At 39.3% G+C, this 23,627-nt stretch overlaps 1 long non-coding RNA gene across 1 annotated transcript in view; it reads left to right on the top strand.

Moving 5' to 3' along the window:
• Positions 1-23,627, top strand: part of LOC115272260 — a 78,291-nt gene that overhangs the window by 36,795 nt on the left and 17,869 nt on the right. The window contains exon 2 of the long non-coding RNA XR_003900343.1: positions 21,221-21,283. This is a non-coding gene — a long non-coding RNA (uncharacterized LOC115272260). The remainder of the gene's footprint in view (positions 1-21,220; positions 21,284-23,627) is intronic.

Here is a 23,627-nt window from a genome sequence, read left to right as displayed (position 1 = left end):
TTAAGCTTTGTCCGTAAAGAGTGCTTGAGAGACATTGCAGGAGAAAAGAATTTTGCTTCCTAGTCTGACTTTTCAAGCACCTGGCTCCTGCCATGTGTGATAGCCAGCAGCACCCAGTGGCCAGGAGCTTACTCTTTTACCTCTTCTTCAGTGGTTTTGTAGTGGAAATCTTTCAGTGAGACACTCCCTGTGAACAGCTTCCCAACACCCTAGAGAATGTATTTCTAGTTCCAGAGAGTAGATTTCCAGCAATTTTGGTCAATATGGAACCATGGCAATTTGTCTGCTATCCATTACCTTGACTATGCCTTCTCCACTGAGGTTTGGATTTCAACCCTGGTTGGTGAGAGACTTGTGTCCTTTCTTGGGCACTGTCTATCAGTTCTGGGAGAGGGGATAATGGATGGTTTTTATTCTCAAATTCTTTAGAATTCTCTTTACATTTTTAGTATCCAATTACATTTTATTCCAATCTCCTAATATAGTTAATAACTCTTTGCATCAAACATTTCTGTTCAACTCAGTGTCTTTCTCTTGATTGGACTCAGGCTGATAAAGGGGAGAGATAAGAGTAAGAGACCAGGTATCTCTGAGTCTACATTTCTAGCATGATGGAAAGGCCATTTCCCTTAGTAGTCTACTCTTAGCCTTCTGGGCCCCAAATTCCTCATTTGAAAAATAGTGTTAACAATACCATCTGTCACATAAGGTTCTTGTGAGGGTTAAAAGAGATATATAAATTATTTGAAGCATTGTTTGACATACAATAAGTACTCAGTAAATGCTATCTGTCATTATAGTTTAATCTGAGTGGATCTGATATAGAATTTGGTTGGAAGACCACAAGAATAAATCCAATTATTAACAAAAGCACATCCTCAGTTTACTTAACCATTCCGACATGGTAGACACTGTTTGCTTTTACTATTTTACTGTAATAAAAAATACCATGATATATATTTCTGTGTATAAAACAGAGATTTTACTCTGGTTTTTTTCTTTATTGGGGAAGATGGAAAGTCATTTATCCTTAGGGGAATGCTTCATTAACAGGAGTTCTGGCCTGACCCACTTAGAGAAGTAGAATTAGGAAGTATAGAATAAATCATCTTGAGAATCTCAGTGACTGTGAGATTTTTGTCAATTTCTCAAGAAACTCTTTCTGATTCTGCTCTTAACTTGCAACAAAAGTAAGTTTTTCTTAAAGCAAAGCTTGAGGTATTACAATTCCAGACTTTGAGTTATATTATAAAGTTGCAGTAATCAAAACAGTATGGGTCTGGCATAAAAATAGACACATAAATCAAAGGAACAGAATAAAAAACCCAGAAACAAACCCACACCTATATAGTCAATGAATCTTCAACAAAGAAGAATGAATGTCCAATGGTAAAAGATAGTCTCTTCAACAAATGATGCTGCAGAAACTGGTCAAATGCATGTAAAAGCATGAAGCTGGAACACTTTCTTACACCATACACAAAAATAAACTCAAAACAGATTAAAGACCTAACTGTGAGACCTGAAACCAAAAAATCCTAGAAGAGAGCACATAAGTTATAGCAACATTTTTCTAGATATGTCTCCAGAGAAGAGGAAACAAATGCAAAAAAAATAAACTGTTGGGACTACATCAAAATAAAAAGCTCTGTGCAGTGAAGGAAATAATCAACAAAACTAAAAGGCAACCTATGAAATGGGAGAAGTTATTTGTAAATGACCTATCTGATAAAAGGTTAGCATCCAAAATATATATAAAAACTTATACAACTCAACACTCCAAAAACAAATAATCCAGTTAAAAAATGGGCAACAGACATGAACAGACATTTCTCCAAAGAAGACATGCAGATGGCCAACAGACAAATGAAAAGATGCTCAACGTCACTCATTATCAGGGAAATGCAAATCAAAATTATAGTAAAATATAACCTCACACCTGTCACAGTGGCTAAAATAAAAAACACAAGAAACCAGTATTGGTTAGGATGTGGAGAAAAAGTACTCTCATGCACTGTTGATGGGAATGCGAACTGGTAAAGGCACACTGGAAAACAGTATGGAAGTTCCTCAAAAAGTTAAAAATAGAATTATCCTATGACCCAGTAATTGCATTACTAGGTATTTACCCAAAAAATACAAAAACCCTAATTCAGAGGGATACATGCATCCCTATGTTTATAGTAGTCTTATATACAATAGCAAAATTATGGAAGTAGCCCATGTCTATCGATAAATGAAAGGATAAGAAAAGATGTGGCATGTGTGCAAGTGAGTGCACACGCATGCACGCGCACACACACAGGGATATTATTCAGCCATAAAAAGAATGAAATCTTGCTATTTACAATGACATGGATGGAACTAAAGAGTATAATGCTAAGCAAAATAAGTGAGAGAAAGACAAATACCATATGATTTCACTCATATATAGAATTTAAAAAAGAACAAGCAAAGGGAAAAAAGAGGGAGAGGGAGAAACCAGGATCCAGGTTCTTAACTATAGAGAACAAACTGATGGTTGGCAGAAGGAAGGTGGTTGGGGGGAATGGGTGAAATAGATGATAGAAATCACAGAGTACACTTGTGATGAGCACTGGGTGGTGTATGAAATCACTGAATTGCTATATTGTACACCTGAAACTAATATAACACTGTATGTTAACTACACTGTATTTAAACTTTAAAAGTTCAAACTAAGTTTCTCTTTTTGAGGAAATACTAGTATCTAATATATAGGAAATCATATTGTCATAGTTCTCAGGATGTTTTTGGTTATAAGTTAGGCACCTTTGAGGTGCCCATTGTGAATTAATCAAATTAATCAACATTTTTTAAATTGCCAAATTGCTTAGAAATTAAGCAATTTTGGAATATAATTTCAGGAATAACTTAAAAGTATGTGACCCTGGGCAATTTATTTTAACCTGTCAGCTTTAGAACAATTATTTTGGCTCTTTTGAGAATCAGTTTCCTCATAAGTCAAGATAATAATGCTTATGTTAATTCATTGATTAATTAATATACACAGAAGTTACCTATTGAGTTCCTTCTATGTACCAGACACTCTTCTAGGTGATTGGGTGCATCAGTGAAAAAAATCTCTGCCCCAAGGGATCTTATATTATAGTGGTATAGTACGATAAACATAATACCTAAGTAAATTATATAGCAAGTTGGAAGTTGATAAATGTATAGAAAAATATATGGTCGGATAATACAGGAAAAGGAGGATCAAATGTGCTTGGAAGGATTGGACTTTTTAAATGTTTATTTATTTATTTCAAGAGTGAGAGAGAGAGCAGGGGAAGGGAAGAGAAAGAGCTAGAGAGAGAATCCCAAGCATGTTCCACACTGTCAGCACAGAGCCCAATGCGGGGCTTGAACCCATGAAGTGAGATCATGACCTGAGTCGAAACCAAAAGTCAGATGCTTAAGTGACTGAGCCACCCAGGTGCTGGAAGGACTGGATTTTTAAAAGGATAGCTAGAGTAGGCCTCATTGAGGTAGCATTTGTGCAAAGATTTGAAGGAGATAAGGCAATTAGCTAAGCAGCTATATGGGGAGTATTCTAGGTATAGAGGAGAGCAAGGACAAAGACCTTAAAGGTGGGAGCATGTCATGTTTGAGGAATAGCAAGGACCCCATAGTTGGAACAGAATGAGTGAGAGGGAGAATGGTAGGTAACAAATTTCAGATCATGTTGGATTTTCTAGACTACTTTCAGAGCTTTGGTTTTTACTCTGAGTGAAATGGAGGGTCATGGAGGGTTTTTCACAGAGGATGAATATGATTAGACTTACATTTTATCAGAATCACTCTGGCTCTTGAGTAAGAATAAACTCGGGGTGGAGAGTGCTATTGCAACTCCATCTCCTTTTTATTCTTTGCCACATAAAGGAGAGAGCATGGCAGCTGAAAATGTGGGGAGGTAAGGGGGCTGGGGAGCCATATGGAGGCATGTGCTAGGGTTGGGGAAGTATAGACTGGTGGACCGGGACCTGAGAATACTGCAGGGTGATGTGGAGGTGGTAGAGAGGGTTCATTATAGTGAACAAATCAATAAATTAATTACCTATATAAATGAATATAATGAGGATAATAGAAACTGAGTCTCACTGTTGGAGAGGGAATTGAGCAACAAAAGGGAAAAGGCTAGCAGGAACTCTAAAGTGTTGGATTGGAATTGGAGGTGTCAGAATGAACTCATGGTCTTTCAGTTTCTCTCTCTCTCTCTCTCTCTCTCTCTCACTCTCGCTCTCACTCTTGCTCTTTCTTTCTGTATCTATAACCCCTACAAATATACACATGTAGATTGTGTGTGTGTGTGTGTGTGTGTGTGTGTGTGTGTCTTTGAATACACATATACAGATCTCGTCAATCTGTCCAGTGGGAGGGCTTAGAGGCAATGGAACTTTAGGAACAATGAGTATGACAAGCACCCAGATATTGGTTTCTAAATACCATCCTGCACTAAAGGAAGCCAGGGTCCTTGGAGAAATGGCCAACAGCTGATTCCAGGGTTGGGGCATGGAAAGTATAAGATGGGCCTAGAACATCTTCTTGTGCTGGAAAATAAGGAAATGCTCAATAATGGGTGCCTGGGTGACTTAGTTGGTTAAGTGTCTGACTTTGACCCAGGTCATGATCTTACAGTTCATAAGATTTAGCCCCATATTGGGCTTGCTTCTGTCAGCACAGCCTACTTCGAATCCTTTTTCCCCCTTTCTTTCTGCCTCTCCCCCATTCTCTCTCTGCCCCTCCCCTGTTCTCTCTCTCTCAAAAACAAATAAACATTAAAAAAAAAAGTTCAGGGGCGCCTGGCTGGCTCAGTTGGTTAGACATCCAAGTTCAGCTCGCGTCATGTTCTCGCGGTTCATGAGTTTGAGCCCTGCATTGGGCTCTTTACAGTCATCACAGGGCCCACTTCTGATCTTCTGTCCCCTTCTCTCTCTGCCCCTTCCTTGCTTGGATTTTCTCTCTCAAAAAAAAAAAATTAAGTTCAGAATATAGAGTTAAAATTTTTTCAAAATAACTTTATTTCTAAAAGAAGGCTATTGGAGGTGAGAGATGATGATTTAGACAGGAAGTGACAATGACACTGGTGGAAAATGGCCAGATTCTAGATATATTTTGAAGGTAGAACCAATGGGACTTTCCGATGAGTTGGACATAAAAACAGAAACTCCAAGGTTTTTGGCTTGAGCACCAGAATTAATGGGATTGCCACCAACTGACATGCAATTTATAGGTGGGCAGGGTTTTTTTTTTTTTTTTGGAAGATCAAGAGTTCTGCTTTGAAACTCTGTGTTGAGTTTGAGACACTTACTGGACATTCTAATGAAGATGTCATGTAGGCAGTTAGATAGCAGAATCTGGAGTTCAAGAAGAGATCTAGGCTGGAGATATAAATTTAGGAGTTGTCAGCAAGCAGATGGTATTTAAAGTCACAAGGGGATGAGATCACCAAGGGAGGGAATGTAGATTGACTAGAAAAGAGGACATTCTCAGGACTGCTTGGCAGGGATTTTTTAGCCTAGGTATACTCACTGAAAAATTACTCAAAAATATCCAACTGTGTAAACATCTATATCTAAATCCCAACATTCTTTGTCCGCAAAGAGCTAACAGTTTGATGCATGAAAGAAGGGTTAACCAAATTAAACAAACAGTAATACTATAAATATTAACATTTACATTGTATTTACTATGAGTCAGGTGCAGTGCTAAGCCACATTTAATCTTCACTTCAGCTTTATGAGGGAGGTAATATACTATTTTTCATATGAGGAAACAGAGGCTTGGAGGATTTAGAGAATTCATTCAATGCCTCACAGCTAGTAAACAGTGAGACTAGGGTTCATACCCTTGTGGTCTACATACACAACCTTACATCTTAGAGGTTGTGTTATCTGCCTGAGGTCCTGGAGAAAGGCAAAAAGAGGCTATAATGGGGTTCAAGAGCTCTCTTGACTGGATAAACATATTCACATGCACACACACACACACACACACACACACACACACACACACACACCATAGCTAAAGATTTAGAGGATTTGAGAAAATTCCATTCCCAGAATGTCTCTCACTTACTGGGAATGTCCCTCTCTGAGGGCTTCTAGAAACTCTGGTACAATGGACAGAGTATTGGGCAGTAAACCCATGTTTCCAAGGACCATAGTCCAACAATAGGCAGTGGAGAGAGTATCCTAGGCTCTAAAGAGAACTAGCTGCTCCTAAGTTCTGAATATGACCAACCCCCTGTTTTTAAGAGGCTTGTCTTTCCTGAAATTCCCTTCTTTTGGCTTGCTGTTATTTGCCACTTTTACAAGCTACTGAACCACATCACTGGTGTGAACAGTTTCAAAGCTTACATATTTCTTCTTGTAATCAGTTTAGTCGATCTTGTAACTATAAAGAGTGAGATGGTAAATCCCGAGCTCCCATTCTGAGTCAGAATTTATGACAAGAACAACATGCTTGTGCCCAAACAGAACCATGCATGTATGGTAATATGGCACTTGAAATTTATGTACTTCCTTTTATCCAAGGAACAGAAAGTGCTTCTATAAAATGGATTGAGAGCCAACTGTCTGCAGCAGGCAATGAGAACAGTTCAAAATAGGACTGCGGAAGGAGCCATTTAATTTCTCGAAGGCCAGGGTTCATGCTAATAGCAGCAACCATGCTTCCCAGTGTTTTACAGAAATGGTTCCAGGAGATCATTGCCATTTCAACCCCTTCTCAGCAGTTTTATCTGCATCTTTGCCTACCAGTTGTGTAATTGGAAGACAGTCCTTCATCACTGCTGTTTGGTTTTGTTGCCATACAGGACTGTCTCCTGGTATTTGCTGAGGCAATTGTTGGCAGAATGGATCCCAGTCATACCCTTTCATTGACTAGTTAGCTTTTCTCCTTAGTAATTGTATGATTCCCTTTGCTAGCTTCAACAACTAGTCTTATACATAAGCCAACTATTATTTACAACCCCACTCTAAAATAAAATGGCTTCTATATATTTAATATGGCTATAGTACAATAGGTCCTTGTATTAGTTACCTATTGCTGCAGCATAACAAATTACCCAAAATGGCATGCCCTAAAACAACATTTATTATCTGCTAATTTATGTGGGTCTGGAGTCCTGGTGTGGGCTTGACTGGGTCCTCAGCTTCAGGGTCTCTCACAATGCTATAGTCAAGATGTTATCCAGGGTAGTAGTCATCTCAAGCCTGGACTTAGGGAGAAATTGCTTTCACTTGGGTTATTGGCAGGATTCATTTCCTTGTACGCTATTAGACTAAAGCCCCAGTTCCTCACAAGCTGTTGTTGGAGGTCTATCTCAGTTCCTTGCCATGTGAGCCTTTTGCAGGCAAGAAAGTGAGAGTGGCAGTAAGATGGAAGTCACAGTCTTTTATAACCTCATCACAGAAGTGATATTCTATCACCTTTGCCATATTCTTAGAAGCACATCACTGATTCACACTTAAGGGCAGGGAACTATATAGGGCATGAAAACCAGGAGGTGAGGATCATTGGGAGCCATTTAAAAGGCTGCCTAGTAGAGGCTAAAGTCTAGGATTGTCATGCATCCTGTTTTGCTTTTCTTCTTCAATATTACTTTGACTATTCGAGGTCTTTTGTGATTCCATACGGACACCCTCCTACACTGTTGGTGGGAATGTAAACTGATGCAGCCACTATGGAAAACAGTATGGAGGTTTCTCATAAAACCATCAGTAGAACTCCCCTATGACCCAGCAATAGCACTGTTAGGGATTTACCCAAGGGATACAGAAGTGCTGATGCGTAGGGGCACATGTACCCCAATGCTCACAGCAGCACTGACAACAATAGCCAAAACATGGAAAGAGCCTAAATGTCCATCACCTGATGAATGGATCAAGAAGATGTGGTATGTATATGTATGTGTACATCTACATACACACACACACAATGGAGTACTACATGACAATGAGAAAGAATGAAATATGGCCATTTGCAGCAAAGTGGATGGACCTTGAGGGTGTCATGCTAAGCGAAATAAGTCAGGCAGAAAAGGACAGATACCATATGTTTGCACTCATAGGTCTAACAGGAGAACAGGAGAAACCTAATGGAGGACCATGGGGAGAGGAAGGGGGAAAAAGAGTTGGGGAGAGAGAGGGACACAAATCATAGATTATCGAATACTGAAAATGAACTGAGGGCTAAAGGGGGGGGAAAGGAGGTGGTGGTAAAGGAGGAGGGCACTTGTGGGGAAGAGCACCTGGTGTTGTTATATGGAAACCAATTTGACAATAAACTATTAAAAAAAATAAAAGGCTGCCTACTGCAATCCTCCACATACATTGTCTTACTTTATCCTTATAAAAATTCTCCAATGCAGTGCTAGTCATCCCATTTTGCAGATGGGGCAACACGTTCTCAGATTCTTCTACTTGCACCTACTGATGTTGAAATTCATCTATAGTGACTCATAATGTTCATTCATTTATGTATTTGTTACATGAATATGTGGAATTAAAAGATATTAGGTATGTTTCTATGCTAGGTGCTGGTGAATTTTTGTTCTTAGTAAAATATAGGTGTATACAAGTATCTTAGGTATTTCTTAGTGAATGTTCTTTAAGAGGAGGAACTATTCATAAAGTATATATATCCTAGTATCTAATTTATTGTGTTATACCAATTATGGATATTCATAAGAATTATTGATCAGTATATTTTTGTAAATTTTTAAATATATAACTAAGAGCACTCTTCTGGTTTTTGAGTGTATAGTATCTAATCACTTCCATTTCAGAGACTAAGAAACACAGATGAATGGTAGCTATGATATGAACAATGCCCCAGAAACTGAAATGGAAAATGTCATTCCAATCCTATTTATAGCTCAACTTCTATGTACAAATTACATGGGGAAAGCTGACACGTAACTTGAGTTAGCCCTACATTAAACACATGCATACCCACTACAGTAATTAACAAGACTTATCAGTGTATTTTTGGGTAGATAATACGTGAAAATAATTCCATAAATTGAAAAATGCTTATAAATATAAAAGGTAAATTAAAAAACTGTTAGTGCTGCTGCTTCCTGAACTCAGGAGAACCTACACCGTGCCAAGCATTATGCCAACTGCTTTTTACAAGATTACTCATTTAATCCTCCTGACAACTGCTCAAAAAATGAGGTCAGTTCTAGTGGTCACTGATAGTGCAAAAGGGGTTCTGTTTTGTTTGCTGAGGTGGCTCTGGGGTCTGCAAGTCCTTGGCAGCTAAATAGAGGGGGAGTTACAAGTGAAACTCTCCTTACTGACATAGCGAACTCCCAGAATTTATCCAAGTGGGGATGTGTCCCATCACCTTGCTCCACATAGAACCATATCTTTGCAAGCAAGCTTCAACTTTTTAGGAAGATACAATGCCTTTTGAGATAATGGAAGATATTCTGGGATTTGAAAGTTGTGTAGAGGATTTCTTGACTAACAGAAAGACAGGAATTCTTCTGGGGGGCCATCATCTAACAGATTAGAGGTAGCCTAGAGATGGTGATGGAATCATCTCTGATCTATACAATTACTCAAAGGCTAAAAGGAAAGACAAGCTCAGTTTAATAAAACCCAACAGCAGGCATCTAGAGAATCAATAAATGTTGGTTGAGGCCCACAGGGCAACTTGGAAGCAAAGTTACTCCAACTGGAAGACCTTTTGCAGATAGTTATTTTTGAACAACATTCTAAGATGTGTAAAAACAGAAATAGAAATGACTGATGGCAGGAACCCTCACTTGCTGCTTTGAAATCATTAGTATGCTGTGGTTGATTTTCAGCTTTTTATAGTGTGGTCAAGAGGTCCCCATGATTCAATACCTCCTTTTCCTACCACCTGCCTTTCCTAGAGAAAAAAAAAACAATGCTAAAATATTCTATAGAATCAGTATTCTAAGTAGCAGCCTCTATAGCAACAAAGTAGGTAGGAGGTAACTGCTATAGTTTCTTTTATTTTTTTCCTCCAAATATCCAAATTTCTAAGTAGTGAGAAAATACAAACACCAAAAACCTCATTAGAATTTTGGATTAAAGACAGTTATCTGTCTTCTCTCATTTTTGATATGCCAGCTGATAATTGGGCTATAGCTGAGTCTAAAAATAATATACAGTACATTAAAATAATATTCCTTGGCTACATTTCCAAAGTGGTATTCTGGGACTTCTGTGCATTAATCCTGTAACAATAACAGGATTTGCGCTTTTAACTCCCCTGGTGTAGCTTTGAAAATCTACCCTAAAGCAGCTAATGTTGCTGTTTAAATCATCCTCTCACTATCCTTAGGGAAATGTGGAAATTTAAAAAATGACAACCCAACTGCTCAAGTGACGTATACCTGTAAGAATAAGAGAAACAACCTATTTCCTCTCAGGGACTAGGCTGATCAATATAAACATTTCAAAAGAACCATCAAGCAATAAAGGCCTTAGAATTTGTATCCTAATTTAGAGTACCCTAGATATTTCCAATGTGGACCTATTAGGTTTCCCAGAGGCGATGAAGATGATGTGGCCACTGAATAACTGGAACTGAACTGGGTTGCACATGTGGAAGTCTGTGGTGCGGCGGGGGGAGGAAGGGGAAAGAAACTGTCATTATTGTGTGTGTTTCTGGTAAGCATTCTTTTTTCCTTACAGAAACTTGGGAGTATCCCAGAAATTAGGTGCTGTTTATCATGTCAGATTAAAAAAAAATGCATACCCTAAAATTTGCACACATGTCTAAGCTGAAGCTCTAAATAGCTCTAAATTGAAGTGTCAGGAATTTTTCAATGATACCATTAATTGCATTTTATTAATTGAGAAAAAGAGCTTTTGTGTAGCTGTGTTTGTGATGGGCTAGATTTAATCAGTGTAGGTACCACTAACAGGCTGGCACTGTTTTCTGCCTGCAATGCCTTTGAAATTTTAAAATGGAAAAGGAGGCCAACACACTGAGCAATTATTTCAGAACAGATTGCCCGTTAACATTTCATAATATCACCGAAATACATTCTTTCTGGGACAGAGACTTGCTTTGGCTACAAATATCCAAGAGGTGGCAGCACCCCATGCTCTCTTGGCTGGCTGCATCCCTCCAGACTGCTCACTGCAGAGGTCTCATTATTGCGTCACCTGAAAGCTAGTTTGGGGGGGGGGGGATGGAGAGGAGATATGGCATTTTGCATCTCAGTTCTTCCGGAGAGTTCAGGAAACAGCTGCATGAATTGTTTTAAATGGATTTGAAAGTGTTTTTCTTTCTTTCTTTTTTTTTTTTCCTGAAATCTGCCCTATGTGATATCTTTCTATGGAGATCACATGGATACACTTGAGTGTTCTCTGGTTTACTCCCTGAGGGAAGAAGAGTTTCAATTGCCAGAGATCCTCTGAGACCCCATTTTCAATTGCCTATACTTGTCTTTTGTAAACACAAAGGGATTGACATGGCATCATAAACCATTTTTTAAGCATGTATGTGTATAAGGCACTTAAAACAGCATGGAGAATTCCATGCTAGGACAATTCTCTTCTTCTCCAGCCATTCTACCAGCACCTCCTCCATCTCATGCTAAAAATATTCCACAGTACAAATTGCTGTTGAGACAGCATCAAAACCTATACAAATAAATAACAATATAACCTGACATGCTATGCATCAAATGCCTAGGATGCAAAACATCTGGTGACATTGTGAAGGAGCATTGGGGCTTGTCTAGATTGGCCAGTGTCCATGTGTCTGTAGAACGTGGCCCTCTGTGTTTAAGGCAATTTAATGACAAGAGCTGGGACACACCAAGCCAACTTTGCTGATGAGGTTTATTGGCAGGATACAGGAGCTAGGAGTCTCATGGGAAGCTAGTGTTCAGAAGGCCAGGAGAAAGCTGAAACTGGGAGGTCCAGCAGAGCTCAGCCATGGGAGTTCCTGCCCCCACTCTATCCATTATAGTTGATTTGGCCTCTGTGTAGGCAACCACAACTGTTGCCACCAATTTGGCCTAGCTTTCAGCTCTATGTACCTTTTCTTTAGTTGACTTCTTCAGCTTAGTCTTGACCTTGGCACTCTCATACCCTCTGTCCCATAGCTTTCCAACATGGCATGTGCTCTCTGTATATATCTTTTCAGCTTCTATTCCCACTAAAAACTCAGTGACTATCTTCCCTACATTACCCATTCAATTTCCAGAAAGAGAAGGGAGTGTGGGAGAGATACATTGGCTCAATAAATCACATAATCACATAGTCCCTTTCTAAACAGAGCTTTGGAGGCCAGATCACCTCCCATTTTATGATTAGTGGTTCTTGAGTTACGTTTATTAAAGACTTGCCCAGTGTGCTTCCCAGCCTGGACAGCAGGCACAGCTATTCCCTGTAGGCGGCCTGTGGATGTAGATGGCACTGACTTTATCATTTTGCCCCTTCATATAAAGGAAAAAGTAGTAGTGTTCTCTCAGACTTAATGATGCTGGATGTCTATGTGTCAAAATGCTGCTACCTGGTGGGTTGCTCAAAGTCTAGTAAGAAATGAATTCTTCACCTCTTTACTTCTTTGTAGGAATTCATCATGTTGCTTGAAGAATCCACTTAGGGGTGGTAATTTACACTCAACCTTCAATGACCCTAGAGACTTGGAGAAAGAGGAACAGACCTTCATTTGAACTATGATGTCATATACTTTTGTACAGCCCAGTTTTGTTTGGTCCAGGCTGGGAGAGAGAAATGGTTGGATTACACACTAGTCTCCTTAGTATCAAGTTTTCCTTAATAAGATCTCAAACTTTTGTGTATATGTATGTACGTGCGTGCATGTGTGTGTGTGTGTGTGTGTGTGTGTATGAATATATATACATATATATGTTTATTTATTTAATTTGAGAGAGAGAGCTCTAGTGCATGGACAAGTGGGGGAGGGACAGAAAGAGAGAGAGAGAGAGAGAGAGAGAGAGAGATCCTAAGCAGACTCCACACTGTCAGCATGCGCCCAATGAGGAGCTCAAACCCATGAACCATGAGATCATGACCTGAGCCAAAATCAGGAGTAAGATGCTTAACCAACTGAGCCACCCAGGTGCCCCTCAGACTTATATTTTAATTCAAAGGCATATTCTCAAGTGCCATAGATTCTCTAGGTGCCATAACATATGCAGCAATGAGCTCCTTACCTGTTGCCCAATGAGTTGGCAGCATTCCTGCTTGTTATAGCCAAGCCATCTGGTGCAGGAGTGGGGGCTGGGTGGGGCACATGAATATGACAGCCAGATAGCTGCTGCATTTCTTGGCCTTGGCTTTCATCTAGTCCTTTCACTGTTACACTGAGGGAATGTGGCAAAATAAGGCAGGCCGTATAAATAAAGCAAATTTTTTCTTTTATATATTTCTGGTTGAGCCACCAAGAACTTGAGGAACTCCTTCTGCTGTTTGCTTTGAGTGCCTGAACATCCTCTCCATCTCTTCCACTTGTGACCAGTCTCAACCACAAGACACTGACAGGGATATTTTAACTGTGGGTTTGAGGATGAAGCAGTATCCAAACTATAGTAGAGTTTTCAATGGTGACCGAATCCCTTCAGCTCAACAGTATCGTGAATTTAGTCACTAATTTCGCTACTTTGTGGGAACACATTTATCATTATGTGAAGCCTTTATTTAAAACTTTATCATTCGATGTTGTTTGACACTTACGAAGTTAAGTTCGTCACTAATTGAATAGTTAGTTCCTTGCAAGAAGAAAGTGGTTTCTGTGCTCCTAAGCATCTTCTGTAATGTTGAACACAGTGTTTACAAGGAGTAGGCATTCAGTGGATATTTGTTAAGTTGATTTGACTCAATCTCAATTTCCATATTCAGCTCAGGATATTTCTAACTAGGTTCTAAGGAGTCTGGATCCTTTCCAGTCACCTGTTTAGAAACCTGAGGGTACAAATTCATTGAATTTTTCAACTTCTACCTTCTTTTGCCCACTTCAAGAAGGACAGCACCTTAGACACCGAGTTTTTCAGTACTCCCAGAACCCGGTTTCCAGTTGAATTCAAAATATCCAGGAGTCTTTAGTCTCTGGCTTTTTTAAAAAAACTTTTTCCTTTTTCCTCTTAGTTAACTTCCTCACCCCAAAACTATTTTTCCCTTGTATTAGGATAGGTAAAGTTATGCTGTAGTAACAACAGCTTCCAAAACTAGTGGAGATTATACTTGACAGGGTGATTCTGGAACCCAGTTGGTAGGCAGTCTGTCATCTCAATATCTGTAGCAGAGAAAGTGAGCATGGATAATTGTGTACTAACTCTTTTTTTTTTTTGTAAAATATACACTTTTTATTTAAGTATAGTTGATATACAAAATTATGTTGGTTTCAGGTACACAACATAGTGACTCAACATGTACATACATTATGAACTAATACCCAAAATAGGTCTAGTTACCATCTGTCACCATACAAAGTTATTATGACATTATTGGCTATATTCCCTATACTGTATTTTATATCCCTATGAAATACTTATTTTATAAATGTAAGTTGGTACCTCTTTTTTGTTTATAATTTATTACCAAGTTGGTTTCCATATAACCCTCAGTGCTCTTCCCCACAAGTGCCCCTCTCCACCACCATCACTGCCCTTCCCCTTCCCCCCTCCCTCTTCAGCCCTTAGTTTGTTCTCAGCATTCAAAAGTCTCTCATGATTTGCCTCACTCTCTCTCCCCAACTCTTTGCCCCCCTTTCCCATTCCCACGGCCTCCTGTTAGGTTTCTCCTGTTAGATCTATGAGTGACAACATATGTTATCTGTCCTTTTCTGCCTGAATTATTTTGCTTAGCATGACTCCCTCTAGGTCCATCCATTTTGCTATTAATGGCCATATTTCATTCTTTCTCATTGCCATGTAGTACTCCATTGTATATATATATACCACATCTTCTTGATCCATTCATTAGTTGATGGACATTTAGGCTCTTTCCGTGATTTGGCTATTGTTGAAAGAATTGTACACTAACTCTTAACTAATTCTTCCACTCAGAAGTGACATACATTATATCTGATCACATTCCATTGGCCAAAGTAAGTTACATGACTATGCTTAACTTCAAGGGAATGGAGAAATGCCATCCTTCTGTGCCCCTGTCAGAATGGAGAAACAGAAATACCAATGACATCCTTAATGCTGACCACACCTCAGAAAGCTTGCAAATTTCTGCCTTACAGTTGGTTCTTTAGTGAGGCATGGACCCCTTGAGAATAAGTAAACATGCTAATCCTTTGGGTTTCATGGGAATTAAAAACAAAAATAAACCTTTAATAAAGATGACTTCAGTCAATAAAAACTTTTTTCCTATATTATGTAAATATTAGGGGGTTGTTAATTTTTTTTTGTCAAATCAGTGATCAGAAGTAATCGTGGCAACCATTTCTAATGCCATCTGTAAATAGATGGTTGATGTAAACAATCTACTGTGTTTACAGTCACTAGACCTGCTCATGCTTCTGACGCTTCTTTTACCTCACAAATACTCAAAGACCCAGTAGCTCAAAGACTCCTTCTTCATAGAGTAGAATAACTTCAGACTGATGGGCTCTAGGCATCTGCTCTTTTGTCCCTACCCTGTGCCTGCTTAGACTCTGTCAGTCACAGACCCCAGGTTCTTCAAAAGCAGGCAGAGAGTTGACCGTCACTCAGTCATCCTGTGCTCCTTACTCATGCAATAATTCCCCTCCCTCCAGAGCAGTAATTCTAGTTATCAGAACAAGAAGTTTATTCACAAAAGTAATGAGTTTGGTGGTCAGCTCTCTTTTAACCCAAGTCAGAGAACTATTACTAACATGCCAGATAAGAGTCAACCAAGATGTGATTGAAAGAGCTGTAGTGTCTGAAGATTGTAAGTGCCAGCTCTATCACATTCTAGCTGTGTTACCTGGAAAAATCACTTGACTTCTCTGAATCATTTGTGGTAAAATTGGGGTATTTATACTCACCTTTTGTGATGGAGTTTCTTCTCTATAAAATGTAAATAACAATGTTTCTCTTTGGGGCCAAGGGGGTTTAAATTATTTTGACAAAGATCATTCCTGAGCAAGATGTATGTGTATAAGTATGTATATCCCAAGCTGGGAACTTCTTCCCTTCTTTTTTGCTTGCTAATTAGGAGTCATAAATAAAATGCTGACGAGCTGCAGTCTGCCGTCTGTGCTGTAGCTGGAGGGCTGTTTTGACTTTGCCTGACAAATGGCTAACCAGCCGCTCCCACCATGCCCAACTCAAGTGTTCAGCACTGAGAAATCCAGCTACTGCCAACAGCATCTTATAAACTTGTCACTGTTTACTTACTTGGTGACAGTGTTTTTGTTCACTGATCATCCCTGAGATTTCACCCGTCAGGGTGTGTCTGTTTCCCTCAAAATGCCAAAATGCCATTTAAGTACAATCCTTTCCCAAACCACATGAAAATAGTGAAGATCTCTAAATGAGACGTGATGCCTTTGCAATTCATCCCCATGGATTGCAGTGCAGCTGGGGTGGGATGTTGTCTTTATAGATAAATAACTGAATATGCGTAAAGCTTTATTAAATGGACATAAAATTCAGAGTTGATTCAATATGCTCCTAGCCAAGACTTCCAGACAACCTATCAAGTGATGTGCTGGAGATAACTCATACCAGCATGGGAGAACTGATTGTTAGATTTTCAGGAATTTTGCAAGGTGGTTGATGTCATGTTGGTAGATTGAAATTGGCTATGGTGGGAGTGTTTACACTATGGAAACTGGCAAACATAACAAAATCATGCTTTTTCTCCCAGAGAGCTGATTACTAAACATAGCAGCTTACCCGATATGGTGCACCTGTGTCAAGCCCAAATGTAACTGAGGATGCGAGAAGGAATATTCTAAGTCAAAAGTACAAATAAAAACCACGGTGCTGGATTAAGGGAGAAAGGACCTTACTTTTAGTGAAACCTACTGCATGCAGATTGTATCCTTAGATTGGGACTAATACAAAACAGAAGGTGGTTAGCAAATTAATGGGGTGGATTTACCAACACTGTGTTCATATGAAGGATAGAGGGCCTCCTGAGCCCGACTCAGGGCTGGTTATGGGAGAAGAGGGATAATTCTAGGTTTGCATAGCCCTTGTCACTCAGGTTTTGATCCAGGCCCTGACTGAAACTGGTGAAGGATGGGTCAGAGAAAGACTGTAAGTAAAAACTAAAAATGCTGCTTCAGCAAAACTGTGTTGTACAAGGCAATATATTTGGATTTGGCATCATAGCTGTTCCAGGACCTCAGCTGTAGCAGTTTGAGGGCAACAGAGGCTTGGCTGACCCACTGAAGTTCAGTGAGATGGGCTTGCTTGTGAGCACCTTTTCCAAGAGTACTTTGCAGAGGGCCACAGTCCTGTGTGAGCAGAAAGGGGCAAGGGCCAGTAGAATGAATTTATGTGGTCCTATATGTACCTTATGCTAGTAAGGCAAGAGCAAAACTGGTGGCACATATATTTTCTCAACATATGCTCACAAGAGCCATATGAGAAAGCCATTACTATATCCATTTTAAATATGAAGAAACTAAGATCAAAGAGCTACAGCAATTTACCTGATATGATACAGAAAGTAAATAGCAGAACTAGGATTCAAACATGGGATTATCTGACTCCAACCACCACCCCCTCCCCAGGGCTTCTGTAAGCTTTCTTTACCCTGTGTCTCTGCATATGTGTCTGTCATTCCTTTTTTTTGGTAAAGAAGTGTCTCTCTTCTCTCCAAAGCCAACTCTTTACTTGTGCTCATGAATACTGTACCTCCTATTTTCTGCTCCAGAGACTTTATAAAAGTACCCCCTTGGTCTATTGTGCATCTTTAGTCTGTCCATAAACTTCTTTCCCTCAGCTGGTTCATTAATCGTTGCCATCTATCACCTGAAATGAGTGGCTAGGTACATGGCATCTTTCTCAGTCTTCACTCCCTTAGGCTTTGCTGTGTTGAATACAGTTCAGATTCTTCTTTATTCTTGGAACTTTCCAATCCCAGATTCTGTGACTCACTTGTTTTTCTTTTCCCTCTTGGTTACTCCTCTGGCCACTCTGGCTCTCCCTTTTCCCAGTCCTTGAAATATAAGCATTACTCTGAGAGTCTGATGTTGGTTCTCTTATTGTTTTTCAGTCTTTCTCCTTTTGAGGTTTCCTGCGGCCTCAACTCTCTATGGAGACAATACCAAATCAATAAATCTATATATCTGATTAAGAAATGAATAGAAATAACTTGACTGGCTCTCCAGAGCTAAAAGCAGTCTCTGGTATACAGCAAGAACTCAATAAACAAAAGGGATTTCAGATAAACAGGACATTGTGAACAGAGCTTGAGGATACGTATGTGTATTAATTTATATGAAAATTACTCCCTTTATGTTCTGAATGCTTCAAAGTCAGGAATGGTGCCCTTTTCCCATTTTAATTCCCTGATCCAACATAATGCATAGTAGCCGTTCAATAAATGTTGAATGAATGAGTCCAAACTTGCTGATAACTTGGTGCAAAATTGTGGCAGTCCTTATAGGAATGTCAACTTTATTCTGTGTGCAGTAGGCTTGGAGCCATCAAAGACTTTTTCCTCATTTGAGTAACTCAATTGAAGCTGAGCTACAGGATGACTCATCTGGCTGCAGTCCATGTTTAAAAACTTGTGCCATCTTCCTCACTTGCCCTTGCTGTTCCATCTCTAATCAGTAGTCCAATCTTGTTGATTTTACTTTAGAATATGGCTTTATGGCTTGTATCTGTGTTTTTGTTTCTATTCTCATGGCCTTCTCCCAAAGTCGGCCCTAATTACCTCTTTTCTGGACCTGTGGGCTGATCACTCCCACTCCAATCACTGTTTATCCCTTTTCTATATGCCACAGTCTTTGAATATTTTACTAATGGCTAGCTCTGTGTTTGAAACAAAGGGAAAGAACAAAGCTGAATTAGTTCTGGAAAAGCAAGAATAAAAAGGCTAATGTAACTTTGCATTATATTCCTTCAATCCTGTGAGCCCTTTAAATCTGCTGGTTATTTTGGGTTTCACTCTTGAGTTGTCTGAGTGGGTTTATCCCCTCATTGCTCCTTGTAACAAAGGCTAGGATCCCATCCTCCCAATAAAGCCAAGTTGTAGGAGAAAGAAAGTGGACCCTTGGAAATGTTGTGGCTTGACTATATGTTGAAGAGAGCAAAGGACAAGGAAGAATATCATTTAGGCAAAGGAGATCAAGAGAAGAGAAAAAGTCAATGAGGAGATAGGGAGGAGGTCTTTGTGATAATATTTCTAGATAGAGAGAAGGAGAAAAGAGGAAAAGAAGACAAGAGCTGAACTCCTGCCATTTTTTCCTAGGTAGTGTGGGTAAATAGGCCCTTTCTGAAAATGTTTTCTTAGGACTTTTGGGGGTCCAGAATTTATCCTGATAAAATAATGAGCTAACAAACTGTTGGGGACCTCTTTGGGAATTTTTACACTTAAGGACTTTTGATCAGTATAACACAAATGTGGTTTGCCTTCTGCAAATGTACAGAAATGACAGTATTTTGAAATTTTATAGTAATTGGGCATTGCTCAGTGATGTGCTAGAATTAGGTGATACTGGCTAGAAAAAGCTGATGCGGACATTTCCTCCTACCTTTGTGGCTCAATGACTTCATGTTTGTAACTTGAAATCATCCATGGCAGAAGGTATTTTTATCACAAAAATGGGCAAATACTACTAATCAGGACCCCTCCCACCCCTAATAACTGTGTGCTGAAGATTTACGAGCACGTTACTGCTTGGCTGAAATATCCATGCACCTGATCACGGGACATTATTGAAGAGGGTGTTATTAAATTTGTGTGATGAGTTGCCTGCAGCTGCTGCTACCTATCTGACATGTATAGTAGGATCCTGTCAGCAAAGGAATGGGTCCTTCACCATAGGGAATTTTAAGAGCACTGCCTTAGATCACCTTCAGCTGATTTTGGAGTTCCAAGTATTCCAACAGAGGTCTTCATGATAACCAAATGGAATAGCTGTCCTTTTTAGAAATCTGCTACTACAGGCTCAAACTCTCTAAGACAGTTAGAGTGTAGGATAGAATAAGAGAGGAGTGGCAGGTCCAACCAGGGTAGGGAGGTTATATGTGAAATAGCTAAAGGTGTGTGCATTAGTCTACTAGGGCTACCATAACAAAAAAACACAGACTGGGTGGCTTAAACAACAGAAATGTATTCTAACACAGTTCTGGAGGCTGGAAGTCTGAGATCAAAGTGTTGGAAGGTTTGCTTTTTCATGAGACCTCTCTCCTTAGCTTGTGGATGGCTGCCTTCTTGTTATCTCCTCACATCGTCTTTTCTATACACACCTGAATGTCTCTTTTTATAAGGATACTAGTCATACGTACATATGCCAATCAACGTGCCCACCCGCCCAGTGTATTGGATTAGGTGCCTACTCTTATGAACTTATTAAACTTGACTTACCTCTTTAAAAGCCTTATTTCCAAATACAATCACATTAGGTATTAGAGTTTCAGGACATGAACTTTAAAGGAACACAATTCAGCCTATAACAATGTGTATTGTGCTTTAACTATCTGGGCTCACACTGTATTCCAGTCAAGCACCTTGTAACGAATGATGCAAGACTATGGAGCTGAGGCCTCTTGTCTACTCCAGGGATTCCTTCTCGTTTCTCCTGGGTGCCCCTTCCACTTTTCAGCAATCTCCAACCTCATCTTCCCCATCTATCTGTTTCTATCTCAAGTCCCGTTTCTCTGATCTAGTCTTCCTTGACTCCTACTGGTTGGTGAGAATTCCCTCACCAAAGTAACCTTAGCACTTTTGCTCTGTATTGTTAATTTCTTAATGAATATCATCAAGTTTTGCAATGCCTTTTTTGATATTATCTAAATATATACATAGCATGTATTTAGGACTTGTCTGCCCAGCTAGATGATGGACCCTAAGAAATGGACCATATCTTACTTTTCTCAACAACCTCCCCCATTTAGTGATTAATTAGCTTTGTGCCTTTTATAGAGTAAAAGTCAATAAATATCACAGAACTGATGTACTTTCATGAAATGGTTAAGGTCATTACATGTTTATAAGTGTGTGTGTAGAGTCAGTAAATAATACAGAGTATTACTTAGTAATATACTCAGTATGTACTGAGGCTTTTTTTTTCTTAATCACAGATACCAAGCTGGAATTCTCCATTAAGACCTTCTGGAATGTCATTTGTGGATACCATTGTTTCAGTGAGTTATAATGACTTGTAACTCTAACTCTGGTGTAAAAGAGACCCAAAGTCAAGTTCTGATTTTCCCAGTTACTAGCTGTCTGGCCTTGGATAAGTTAGCCTCTCTAATGCTTAGTTTCTTCCATCTGTAAAATAATACCTTATTTCACAAAGGGTGAGAAAGGAATAAAATAGAAATAGTAGCACTAGATAAATAGTAAGTGCTTACCATTAATATTGCTCTGGTATACAGAGATTTAAAAGTACAAACTTTAACTATAAGTATCAGTCTCTACTCTGAATTAGGAGTAATTTGGATAATGAGAAATATTTGCACACCTTCACAGAACCATTGCCTCAACAGCCTATTTAGTGCCCTGTGCCAAATGTCCCTTAAATTAAGAATATTGTAAAGAATCTAAGGGAAACATTTTCCTATTTATGATGAGTTGACTCCTAAAAACTTTTGATGTCCTATTGTCATCACCTCCTTCCCCAAGTTCTACTCCTCCTTGTAAAGCATAAAACATTGTTATCTACAGAATGTCATATTTTGAATTGTATTATTCTGGAGCCTGTCAGGTTGCACAGGAAGTATTATGTCATTAAACAGAAAAAAGTTAGCATGAGATTTGTCCTGAAGTTAATGATAAAATGAAGTTAAATCATAGTGTTTTCTCAGAGATGTTCAAGAAAAAACAACATTAGTGGAGGAAGAAGAAAGTGATGCAGGAACAAAAATTTCACATAATCTTTTAACTAGAACTTCTGTTTGCTCAGGATAACAGAGAGGGTGGTGAGTGGGGAGACAGTGCAGTTCTATGTTTCTTTCGGGCAGCCTATGCAAAGGAGAAGCTTCCCGAAAGGTGCAAAATGGCTTGTCAGCTTTTCTACATGTTCTAACAAATTAAACATATATCCCAAAAGGTATACTGCAAAATTAAAGTCCATTTATATAAGCTGTAAAGTTTCCCTTGTGTGTTCTGTCAGGCACAAATGTGGCTAGGAAATGTCTATAGGTTGATTCCTTTGTGAATTATATGGAGCTGACACTGCTGAAATCCACAATGACCCAGATGAGGACAGAAGCTTTTACTGGACAAGGGGCCATATGTATAAGGAAGTAATATTAACCCCATAGAGCAAAGTGGTGAAAAATTATTAAGGCTGTTTCCTGAAGAAACGTCTAACACAATGAATAATGAAAATGTCAGGTGCAGGGAGATATTAGGTACTGCATGGCTGTTCTGAAGTGCCAGGTATTTCTCTACCTGTTATCCAAGTAGGCAAGTCTTGTTGGGAACCCATTTCTAGCCTGAGGAGAACATCAGCAATTATCTGTACTGAGTGATAACGAGAAAGTTCCTAAGCGAATGTTGGGGACCTCTGTAGTGGAGGTGACGTGAAGAGCCAAGCTGTAGTGAACGTATACAGAAAGAGGACCCTGCATGGTGTACAATGCTAAGTAATGTCACGGCCCAAATCATCTGGCCCTGTGGATCTGAAATTGTTCTCAGGGAAGCTCTCATTATTAAGAATGCAGATGGGATCATTGCAGCAAGGATTATTATTTTGGTTATTTCTGCAGTCATTCTAGAAATCCAAGTTCAGTGTTAGGCATTTATTTGTGCTTATTATTTTTTTGTATCTCCATAGCGGTTTGCATCCCTGACTTGTGTGATACTTCTCTCAGACCGCTTCTTGGAGCCTCTGTGGCTGCTCCTTCTCCCTTGGTCATGTCCAGACGTTGTCAAATGGCTTTGGGCAAGTTAGTCCTTCCTAATCATTTCCTTGGATTCTACCTTTGTGGTATCCCTTGTTTTCTATCTCATTTTCTCTTCACCACTCTCCTTACCTGCACTCTTATCTATGTGCCTCTCTATCTCTTACCTGAACTTTTGGTCTCCTTCCTCTCATCTCTTCCCCTTTGACCTTCCTACTCAGAGCACCCCTGGGGTGGGCACAGAAACTATTACATATATTATTTCTGATGTTGCAGTAACTCTGGAAATGGTATTATCACTTTCACTGTATAGCTTGAGAGGCTCCAAAAGGATGATAATGTGTTTTATACCAGGAAATGAGGACCAAAGCTAGAATTATAACCTAGGGGTGATGGACCCCATAGTTCATGCTATTCCCTATTCTACTTTTTCTCTCCTTAAAAATCTTCAGTGGCTTCCATTGCTTAATAGATTAAGTCCAGGCCTTTTTATCTTGACATTCAAGGCCCTCTAAAATCTAAGCTTTCCTATCAACCTCAGTCATACATCCTACTTTCTAGCAAAACAACAACAACAACAACAACAACAACAACAAAACAAACAAACAGAAAACAAACTCAAAAAACCAACCAACCAAAC

The sequence above is a fragment of the Suricata suricatta genome, chromosome 1 (genome assembly GCF_006229205.1).
Source record: "Suricata suricatta isolate VVHF042 chromosome 1, meerkat_22Aug2017_6uvM2_HiC, whole genome shotgun sequence".
NCBI lineage: Eukaryota > Metazoa > Chordata > Mammalia > Carnivora > Herpestidae > Suricata > Suricata suricatta.
This window is presented reverse-complemented; position numbering and strand designations above follow the sequence as displayed.